Here is an 11,562-nt window from a genome sequence, read left to right on the forward strand (position 1 = left end):
ACTTGTTGTATTCGGGCGATTTTTGGCTTATATCCAAAGGTATTTATAGTGAGTGTGTTACTACAACTATTTGTACTACTCCCCTCACAGACCATAGGGCCATTTACATTGATATCAAAATATTTACCCCTGATACTAACCTTGGTAGAGCATCCTACTGGAAGCTAAATAGCTCATTATTAAATAATGATATAGTTAAGTTTGAGGTTAAAGATCTGCTTTCACACTTTTGGGAAAGGGCTTGTGAAGAAAAATCATATTGCAAGAACTGGGAGCTCTTTAAATTTGAGGTGTCCAAATACCTTAGAAAATATGGTAGTAATCTTGCTAAGACCAGAAGAGCTGAAGAGGAAAATGTGATCATTAAGATAACTTCCCTTTCTCAGAGGTCCCCAGCCGGCCTCTCGGGGGAGGAGAAGATGGAACTAATTGAGTTACAAAATAAACTGGATAATATATATAGATTAAAAGCAGAAGGAGCCTTTATTAGATCTAGAAAAAAATGGATTGAGGAGGGAGAACAGAATTCCTCCTATTTCTTTAGACTTGAGAAATTTCACTCTACAAATAACACTATCCATAAGTTAAACATTGATGGTGTTATTTCAGATGACCAAAAAGTAATCACTAAATACTGTAGCAATTTTTACAGGAAATTGTATAGCTCTACGTACTGTCAGGAATCCACAGATATGTTTTTTGGCTCACTGAATAATGTTCACTCTATCAGTGATACAGAATCTAAACAGTGTGATGAACCCATCAAAGTTGAAGAGATTTATTGAGTCTATCAAACATCTAAAGAACAATAATTCACCCGGTGTTGATGGAATTACATCAGAATTCAAGTAGCTCCCTTCCTATTTGAAGTATTTTTTAGAGAGTATTAAAAACAATGTTCTCCCTCCTACAATGAGTCAGGGGTTAATAACACTGATACCTAAGCCTAAAAAATAAGTGCTGCTCATCGATAACTGGCGTCCAATTTGTCTTCGTAATAGTGACTATAAGATCACTATTAAGTGATTAGCCTTACTACTTGCAAAAATGATTAAAGAAGTCCTTGATGCAATCATTGATGAAACAGTCTGGCTTTATGACCGTACCCATTACATTAAGAAAACTGTTGTAATGAACAATTTTCTGGACTTTACTACCTTAAATAATACTTTTAAGATCAATTGGATAAAACAATTCTTAAGAAGACCCACTTCTATGTGGAATTTTATTCCTCACCATGTCTTCTCTACTTTTGGTGGCCTTAACTTCATGTTGGTTTGCAATTATAATATTGACAAAGTTCCAGTGAAACGTTCTGCTTTTCATCGGCAGGTTTTCTTGTCATGGTCCTTAATTTCTAAACATAATTCTTCTCCACACAGATATTATATATGGAATAATCGGGATATATTGTTTAAAAATACTTCTTTGTTTTTGGAATATTGGTTCTGAAATAATATCCTATTGGTGAGCCAAATGGTTAATGCAGAGGGTCTTTTACTCAGTTATAAGGAATTCTTATCACTTTACAAGGTCCCTGTAACACCTAAGGATTTTGCAATTGTTTTAGATGCCATTCCTTCAGGTGTTGCTTTATTATTCAGGAACGTGTCAAGACCTGACCCTCAGAGCCTACCTTCCGTCGACCCTGTTGACTCGTCAGTAGGAAAGATTTGTTTCTCTTTTGGTCCATTCAACAGAGCGATACAAACCTTGTTTTAGCAGGATGTTGTATCTATACCTTATGTCATGCCTTATTGGAATGGATTTATTGATAATATCTGTTGGGAAAAAGGTTGGATGTTGCCACACACATACCTACTTGTTAACAAAATTAAGGAAGTTTCCTTTAAAATGATTCATAAATATTATCCTGCCAACCACTATATGAAGAAGTTTAAGGAAACATCAACTCAAATTGCTCCTTTTGTAATGACCACCCAGAAACAGTGTTGCATCTTTTTTGGCATTGTATTCATGTAAGAAAACTGTGGCAAGACATCAGTGGATTTATAATTGAACCCATTTATGAAGATCTTACACTATTGTGGAGATATGTACTACTTGGATTCTTTACCTATGATAGAAATAAGCTGAAAGAATGTTATGTAATTAATTTCATTATTCTTTTGGCCAAATTTCATATTCACAAATGTAAATTTACAAACAAAAAAACAAATTTTCTTACCTTACAAAAAGAAATTGAACTGTATTTTAAGACAATACTAATACTCTACTAACAAAAGCTGTTAGAATAAGTAAGTGTATGTATGTCCTTGTGTAATGTGATATTGTACCCCCTAGCTGTAAGGGCTGTCGTTCTCCTCTTCCTCGGACGAGGAGAGGAGAGAAGGATCATCAGACCAAAATGCAGCATTAGGGAAATAAGCCATCTTTTATTTAATCACGACGATGGCAACACGAAAAACAAAACACTTTCAAAATTACAAAAAACAAGAAAACGACGTAGACGAAAAAACCTGAACATGAACTTACTAAACTAAAACGTAAAACTCACGGACAGGAACAGACTACATCGAAACGAACCGAACAACCGAACAGTCCCGTATGGTGCAAGACATAACACAGATACGGAAGACAATCACCCACAAACAAACAGTGAGAACACCCTACCTAAATATGACTCTTAATTAGAGGAAAACGCAAACCACCTGCCTCTAATTAAGAGCCATACCAGGCAACCCAAAACCAACATAGAAACAGAAAACATAGACTGCCCACCCAAAACACACGCCCTGACCATAAACACATACAAAAACAACATAAAACAGGTCAGGACCGTTACACTAGCCCAATTGTCCTTTGTATATTATTCATTTATACTTGTGTTCCCACATGTACTTCCTGTATTGATTTGTTAATAAAAATTAAAAATTAAAATAAATTATAATAATTGTTGTACTCGGCGCATGACAAATCACATGCGCCAAATACAACAGGTGTAGACTTTACTGTGAAACTGTCGCGTTCCTGACCTTATTTCCTTTGTTCAGTCTTTGTTTAGTTGGTCAGGACGTGAGCTGGGTGGGCATTCTATGTTATGTGTTTCTATGTTGGGTTTATTGTTTGGCCTAATATGGTTCTCAATCAGAGGCAGGTGTTTGTCATTGTCTCTGATTGGGAACCATATTAAGGTTGCCTGTTTTCACTGTTTGTTTGTGGGTGATTGTTGCCGTGTCTGTGTTTGTTTGCGACACGGTACTGTTTTCGTTCGTTCGTTTACGTCGTTTATTGTTTTGTATTTTGTCAAGTGTTTTTCGTCTTCGTTTATATAATTAAAGTATGTATTCAAACCACGCTGCACTTTGGTCCGATCCTTGCTCCTCCTCAGACGAGGAGGATTACGACGAGCGTTACAGAAACGCAAATTTACGACCTCTTTCCCAACGATGTAGAGTTAAAAATCTGAAACTAAAAACACAAGAGGAATAATATACACAGTAATTAACATACAGGGAGTACCGGTACCATATTTATGTGGAGGAATATGAGGTAGCTGAGGTAGATATCAAGATATATAATCTTGGGCCTCCCGGGTGGCGCAGTGGTCTAGGGCTGTGCCGCCAGAGACTCTGGGTTCGCGCCCAGGCTCTGTCGCAGCCGGCGGTGACCGGGAGGTCCGTGGGGCGACGCACAATTGTCCTAGCGTCGTCCGGGTTGGGGAGGGTTTGGCCGGTAGGGATATCCTTGTCTCATCCTGTGGCGGGGCGGGCGCAGTGCACGCTAACCAGGTCGCCAGGTGCACGGTGTTTCCTCCGACACATTGGTGCGGCTGGCTTCCGGGTTGGATGCGTGCTGTGTTAGGAAGCAGTGTGGCTTGGTTGGGTTGTGTTTCGGAGGACGGTTGTGTTTCGCATGGCTTTCGACCTTCGTCTCTCCCGAGCCCGTATGGGAGTTGTAGCGATGAGACAATATAGTAACTACTAAAACAGTTGGATACCACGAAATTGGGGAGAAAAGTGGGTAAAAAAAATAATATATATATATATATATATATAATCTAAAGTAGCAGCAGCGTATATGATGAGTCATCTCTGTATACACATCGCAAGACCCACTGGTTGATGCTTATTTATAATGCACTCTTAGGCCTCACTCCCCTCTATCTGAGATGCCAACTGCAGCCTTTATCCTCCACATACAACAACTGTTCTGCCAGTCACGTTCTGTTCAAGGTCCCCAAAGCACACACATCCCTGGGTCGCTCCTCTTTTCAGTTTGGTGCAGCTAGCGACTCAAACGAGCTGAAAAAAACCACTCAAACTGGACCGTTTTATACCCATCATGGGGTTGATCTACATCTCTTCATTCAAAGACTCAATCACGGACACTCTTACTGACAGTTGTGGCTGCTTCGCGTGATGTATTGTTTTCTCTACCTTCTTGCCCTTTTCCCTTTGTTGTCTGTGCCCAATAATTGTTTGTACCATGTTTTGTGCTTCTACCATGTTGTGCTGCTGCCATGTTGTGCTGCTGCCATGTTGTGCTGCTGCCATGTTGTGTTGCTACCATGTTGTGTTGCTACCATGCTGTGTTTTCATGTGTTGCTGCCATGCTATGTTGTTGTCTTGGATCTCTCTTTATGTAGTGTTATAGTATCTCTCTTGTCGTGATGCGTGTTTTGTCCTATATTTTTATTTTATTTTACATTTTTAATCCCATCCCCTGTCCCCGCAGGAGGTCTTTTGCCTTCTGGTAGGCCGTCATTGTAAATAAGAATTTGTTCTTAACTGACTTGCCTAGATAAATAAATGCAAATGTGTGTGGGTGTGTGTAATGTGTGTGTACCCAGCTAACAAGGGAGAGAGAAAGTTCATGTTCCCCTAATGTTTGAGTGTCCAGGAATATTCTATGTTAGCAAAAACCTCCTGAGAACCTTTTTAACATGTTTTGGCATTAGAGTTAGGAGACCGTTCCCTTAATGTCAAACAGAACATACTCAGAACGTGGTAGCCATGTTCTCAGAATATCCAATATTAATGTTTCGTGGGACTTTGCAAGGACATTCATGTCTCCAGTTTTCTGTGGTTTAGGAGAATATTTCATCAGCGTCCACCAAACATACACAGTGCAGTTTAAGATCAGAGATGACCATTTTTTTTTCATGAGCATGGCATTATTTCTATTACAGCATATTGGATGACTGTCATTCATATTCAAGTCTCACAGCTCAATGTTACAGCGATAGGCTTAGGCGATAGGCTTTGTTACAGCGATAGGCTTAGAATTTTCCCTATACCTATCAAGAGGTTACTACAACCTAGCCTATGAAGGAAAGTTTACAACGTAGGTGCACAGGTTGAGAGAAACATTTGAGTAATCAAGGTGACAGACCGTGACACATTCAATACTGCCTTGCACACTCTTGCGGTATTCTGGCTGATCTAGGGTGTAATCATTAGTCCAAACAGTTGCAAACAAGAGTTTACATTGGACAAATTCAGGTATGTTTATCCTGATTTCATTCTGTTTGCTTGCATTTAAGAAATGTTTTTCAACAGAATCGGCGGAATGAATACACCTGTTCACCTGTAAACACAGTTCACTTTCATAGCAGCCACATACAAACAGTGTGATCAGTTTGCTCGTTGTATAATTCCTTCTTGCATCTGCGCGCTCTCCTCCTCTCACCTTTTCCCTTCGCTTGTGGACTTCATTGCACAACACAACAGCTGTCTGTGACTATGCGAAAAAACCTTTCCAAGCGAAACCTTCATACCAAAACCGCTAACAGCGAAACACAGCCTACATCATTGTCACCATATTAGCTAACGCCATAGTCAACATAGCTACTAGAACGAACGCGTTAGTAAACCCGCTACAATCATGCAGTACAGTGTACAGCAAGCAGTTTAGCAGTTACACTGGCTGGCCCCATGTGGAAATAAATGAATAAAGCCAAAAGCTTACCATGACTTGGAAGATTTTCAGTGTTGAATAGCCATAGACAGCTAGGTAGCATAGCATCCCTCTCTGTTTGAGAAATATGGTTATCTCTCTCTCTCTGTCCTTTGCATGGTTGCCATGTTCAAGGAACATAAGATATTCATGTTCTATACACACTTCAAGACCATTTCTGTGTATCAGTTGTCAGGACATCACCTGATGGTCCCAAAGAAAGAAGCTCTTTGTTTGTTGGCAATGTTAGGGATGCTTAAAGTGTTTTCAACTTACATATTTGATTACATCGTGTCTGTTCATTTACACAGTAATTATAATTCAACATATCCTCACCTGGGATTTGAACTCACAACCTCGTTTCACAGTACTCTGATATTACCGCTATGCCACCATGTCCCTGTCATGTATCAGTTAATCTGACTATTCTCATCATTGATTTGAATGAGGCCTCCCTATTTCAGAAATTTAAGGGCTTTCAGTATAGTTGTCTGATGTTGGTGGGGCATGTTACTCTGTTTTAATGATACTCCTGAATCACTATGATCAACAAAAGTTTTTCTTGAGATGTACTTTTAACAGAGCTGAGATTTACCTCAAAGTGCTTTTACCCTATTGCTCACAGCCTTACACCTATCAAGTTGTTTCAGATCTACACTAGTGCTTACAGAGGGGGTGGGGTTTCTTCTGGACAGGACAGTGGTTAGGACATTTTTTAATTGGTGCTGGGGACCTGGGTTCGGGACCCACTAAGGCAATCACCCTACTCTCAAATACTAAGCAAAATATGTTAATGCCATTATTTGGCAACAGTTACAACACACCTATCTGATTTAATTAAAATGAGTTTCTCATTGAAAGATGGGAATCTGTAGGATTTCCCCTCAAGCACGAATTTTGACCACATTTCCACTACCTCATAAATTATCCATTTTTATTAGTTCTGTATAGCTGAGCATCTCTATCGTCTTTTTTAAAATCTACACCACATATATCATTTAAAACAAACGTGTCATTGAGAAACTCATTTTAAGAAGAAACCCTAACCCCTCCTCCTTAGGCACATATGTAGATGAAATTGATAGGTGTAAGCAATAGGGGGAAAGCACTTTGAACTAAATCTCAGCTCTGTTAAAAGTACATCTCAAGAAAAAATATTTTGTTGATCGTAGTGATTCAGCAGTATCATTCAAAAAAACGGTTAACATGACCCACCAACATTGGACAACTATACAGAAAGCCCTTCAATTGCTGAAATAAGTTAATCAAATCAATGATGAGAAGAGTCAGATTAACCAACACCTGACATGGACATGGTGTTATAGCAGGAAGATCAGAATACCAATACCATGAGTTCAAATTCCATTTGAGGACATGTTGAATAAAAAACGCAATCATGCATGTTAAACGCACTGTGTGAATGTTCTTCACCTTGCCAACAGACAAAGAGCTATGAAGTGGTTCACCAATCTGGGCCTTGATAGTGACGTGTAAAGACTTTTTCTTTGGACACATGAATGTCCTTGCAACATTCCCATGGAATGTGTCCGGAAAATGTATATCTGACTGTAAGTTCTGAGAACATGGTAACCACATTGTAAGTTCTACTTGACAGTAAGGGAATGGTCTCTTGGAAAAAATTCCTTGCACATCATGAGAACATTCCTATGAAAACTTTAGCTAATGACCTAATGAGACTCTTAGGGGAACGTTCTCTAAAGATGTGGGAACGTTTGTTGTTAGCTGAGTAAAAGCCTCATTCTTTCCTTTATCTGTAAAATCCTTTTCAATGTGAACCAAGGGCTGAGATACTTTGTTTTTACTTTCAACATACATTTCAAAGTTTCCTAGTTCTGACTAGCACGTGAACGCGACTTTAGCCTAACTGCCTCCGTCTCTGGAGGGCAGTAACTCTTGGAGGGCCGTAGAAGTTGATAAGAGTTTCATTTATGTTAAAAGTAGAAAATAAAGCGTCTCAGCTCTTGGTTTATCACCCTTCACATCATCATGTTGATGCATTTGGTGACACTACTGTGACACTGCTTCTTGAATGTCCGATTTCTTGAAAACTTGACTGCTGACATGCAAAACATTTTCAGAGTATATCAACAGGTGTCTGTAATTACCTCTGGCCCTCTGGGTGGCCTTATCACATGTAAAAGGTATACGAAATTAAAAAAGATGCTTGTCAAATAAAACAAAAGCTGTAAAACATTATCAACTTAGTGAATACTATTGGTGTTTAATATCACACTAATCTTTTTCACACTTTGTTGACTTTTTTCATTAATTAGGCTATTTTCTCTTAAACCTAAAAAATGTATATTATATATGCATATTATTTTTCAAGTATAAATTACCAAAGTTACAATAGGTTTCCATAGAGTTTCTGTTAATAATCCCGTAACTTCGGTAAACTACCGAGAGCTTTGCAACCTTAAGCCTATCACAGATGTAAAATGAGGAGAATAAACAGTCCACCATCTTTGAGTCCATCCGTTGATTTGAAAGGGGATGATGATCTTGACACACAGTATGTAGTTCTAGGCTATATGCTGCACCGTAGCTGCATGCTTTTTTAATTGAAGGTAAGGTACAAGTTAAGTATAATCTTGCCTAATACATCAAACGGTGACATCTGCACACACCCACGCAGACACAGACCCATTGAGTATGCAGGGCTCAGGTCCTGACTGGCGGATGCCATGGCCTCTCCAGGAAGTACATACACTGGCAGGAAGAGCTCCATCGGACCACGACTCAGGTGAGACAGAGAGCGAGAGAGCACAGAAGAATACCAGAAAGCAACCCGGTAACTAAAATATCCAAACATTCTTAGATAACTTTCTGGATACCACATTCACTCACAGTAAAGAAGGCACCAATCTATCAGTAAAAAATATCAACTATATATTCAGGCAAATGGCAAAAGAATCACAATAGGAATTGTTAAAAAACGAAACAAAAAAGATCACAGATGACAACTGGTTTGATGCAGATTGTAAAACTATAAGGAAAAACTTAGAATACTATCCAACCAAAAGATCAGAAACCCAAATAATGGTTAATTATGCCTTCATTACTGTGAGACTTTAAAACTCTATAAACATATACTCAGAACCAACAAAAGCACAGTACAACAGCAAGCAGCTGACACTAATTGAGGAGTCCATAAACACAAACAACTTCTGGCAAAATTTGAAAAAACAAAAAAATCTAAACAAGAGGAATTAGCGATACAAAATGGTGACATATGGACAACCCATTTTAAAACACTCTACAACACCGTTCAAATTGACACAAACGCAGAACAACGCCAAATTCATGAGAAGTTGAATGGATTAGAAAAAGCTATAAAAGATGTTCGAAATCCATTGGACTCCCCAATTACTGACCAGGAGCTCTATAAGAAACTTCAGGCCCTCACATTTAAAAAAGCATGCAGACCTGATGGCATCCTAAATGAGATGCTAAAAATCACTAGTGCAAAATTTCAATTGGCTTTATTAAAACTGTTTAATTTGATCCTGAGTGTAGGTTATTTCCCTGACATCTGGACTCATAACCCCAATCTTTAAGAACGGAGACAAATTTGACCCTAACAATTACAGAGGCATTTGTGTGAACAGTAACCTGGGGAAGGTTTTCTGTAGCATTATACAAATGTAAGAGTTCTAAACTTCCTTAATAAGCACAATGTCTTGAGTAAAAGCCAAATTGGATTTATACCAAAACATCGCACGACCGATCATATTTACACCCTTGCTTTATCGACTTCCGAAAAGCATTTGATTCTATTTGGCATACAGGACTGTTCTACAAAGTTATTGAAAGTGGTGTAGAGGGTAAAACATATGGCATAATTAAATCAATGTATACTGGCAATACGTGCAGCATCAAAATTGGCAAGAAAATAACATAATTTTTAACCAGGGGCGGGGCCTTCGCCAGGATTGCAATCTGAGCCCTGCACTCTTCAATTTTACACCAACAAATTGGACACTATTCTAGAAAAATCCTCCGCCAATGGCTTTAGTCTCCACAATTCAGAGGTTAAATGCCTACTCTTCGCAGATTACCTATGCCTGCTGTCACCCACAGCACATGGCCTACAGCAGAGCCTGGACCTGCTAGAACAGTACTGCCAGACCTGGGCCATGGCAGTAAACCCCAAAAATACTAAAATAATGATTTTCCAGAAAAGGTCCAGATCTCAGGGAATTAGACCAAAGTTTTCAATTGGTACAACATATATAGAGTACTGCACACACTACAATCACTTAGGTTTAAAAATAATCTCAACTGGACACCTTAATGATGCAGTGAATGAACTGAGAGAGAATGTACACAGGGCATTCTACGCCATTAAAAAACAAATTCAAATTGAAATACCTATTCAAATTTGGCTAAAACGAATTGAATGTGTCATTGAACCAATTGCACTTTATGGCAGCGAGGTGTGGGGTTCACTTGCAAAACAAGATTTCACCAAATGGGACAAACACCCAATTTAAACCCTGCATGCAGTGTTCTGTAAGATTTTCCTACATGTCCAGAGGAAAACGACAAACAATGCATGCAGGGCAGAATTAGACCAATATCCACTAATAATAAAAACAAAACAAAATAGCAATTAAGTTTTGTAAACATCTAAAATACAGTGACCCTGTCTCGTGTCATTACCAAGCCCTGCAATGCGAAGAGCTGAGCAAAGAAAAGAGTCCCCTCATCCAGCTGGTCCTGGGGCTGAGTTCACAAAACTGTTCTACTAACACACTGAAGCCTCAGGAGCAGAACATTCAATCAATCAGAATAAAACAAATTACAACACAGTCAAAACAAAACTACATTGCTTATTGGGAAACACAAACACAAGCACAAAGCAAAATGCAGCGCTATCTAGTCCTAAATCGACAGTACACTGTGGCTAACTATTTGATCATGGTTACTGATCAAAACCTTAGAAAAACCTTGACAAAATACAGGCTCAGTGAGCACAGCCTTGCCATAGAGAAGGGTAGACACAGGAAAACCTGGCTCCCTGTAGAGGAAAGGCTGTGCAACCACTGCACAACAGCAGAACCTGAGACAGAGCTGCATTTCCTGACAAAATGTAAAAAATATAAAACAATTAGTGTCATTTCCCCAAATTTGAAACCCTTATTCAAGGTAAAGACCTCTGATGAGAGTAGGCTACCCGTCCTGTTGGAGGAGGACGCAGAGAGCTGTGGGTTGGCAGCGCACTACATTGCTGCCTGCCATAAGATGAGGGACCGTGTCTGACAGGCCACCAACCTGCACATGTCCTCTATGCTTATTGTTATTGGTCAATGTGTGGTTATTTTGACCCTTGGTTATTGTTGTTACTGTTGTCCCGTTGACAATTTTGATTCTTATTATTTTAATATTGCAAATATCCAAAGTAAGCGTTTGGCAATATGTACATTGCTACGTCATGCCAATAAAGCAAATTGAATTGAAATGAGAAAGAGAAAGAGCAAGAGATGAATGTTTTGGGTAGTTGGGTTGAGTGTGCTTTCTATCTATTGGGTAACGTTTGTTAGTAGGGTCTCTGCGGTGGAGTGTGTGTGGGTGTGCGTGCCTGCGTGGTTGCGTGCGCGTGCGTGTGTTTGTGCACCTTGG

This window comes from Salvelinus fontinalis, chromosome 4 (assembly GCF_029448725.1).
Source record: "Salvelinus fontinalis isolate EN_2023a chromosome 4, ASM2944872v1, whole genome shotgun sequence".
In the NCBI taxonomy this organism is placed as follows: domain Eukaryota; kingdom Metazoa; phylum Chordata; class Actinopteri; order Salmoniformes; family Salmonidae; genus Salvelinus; species Salvelinus fontinalis.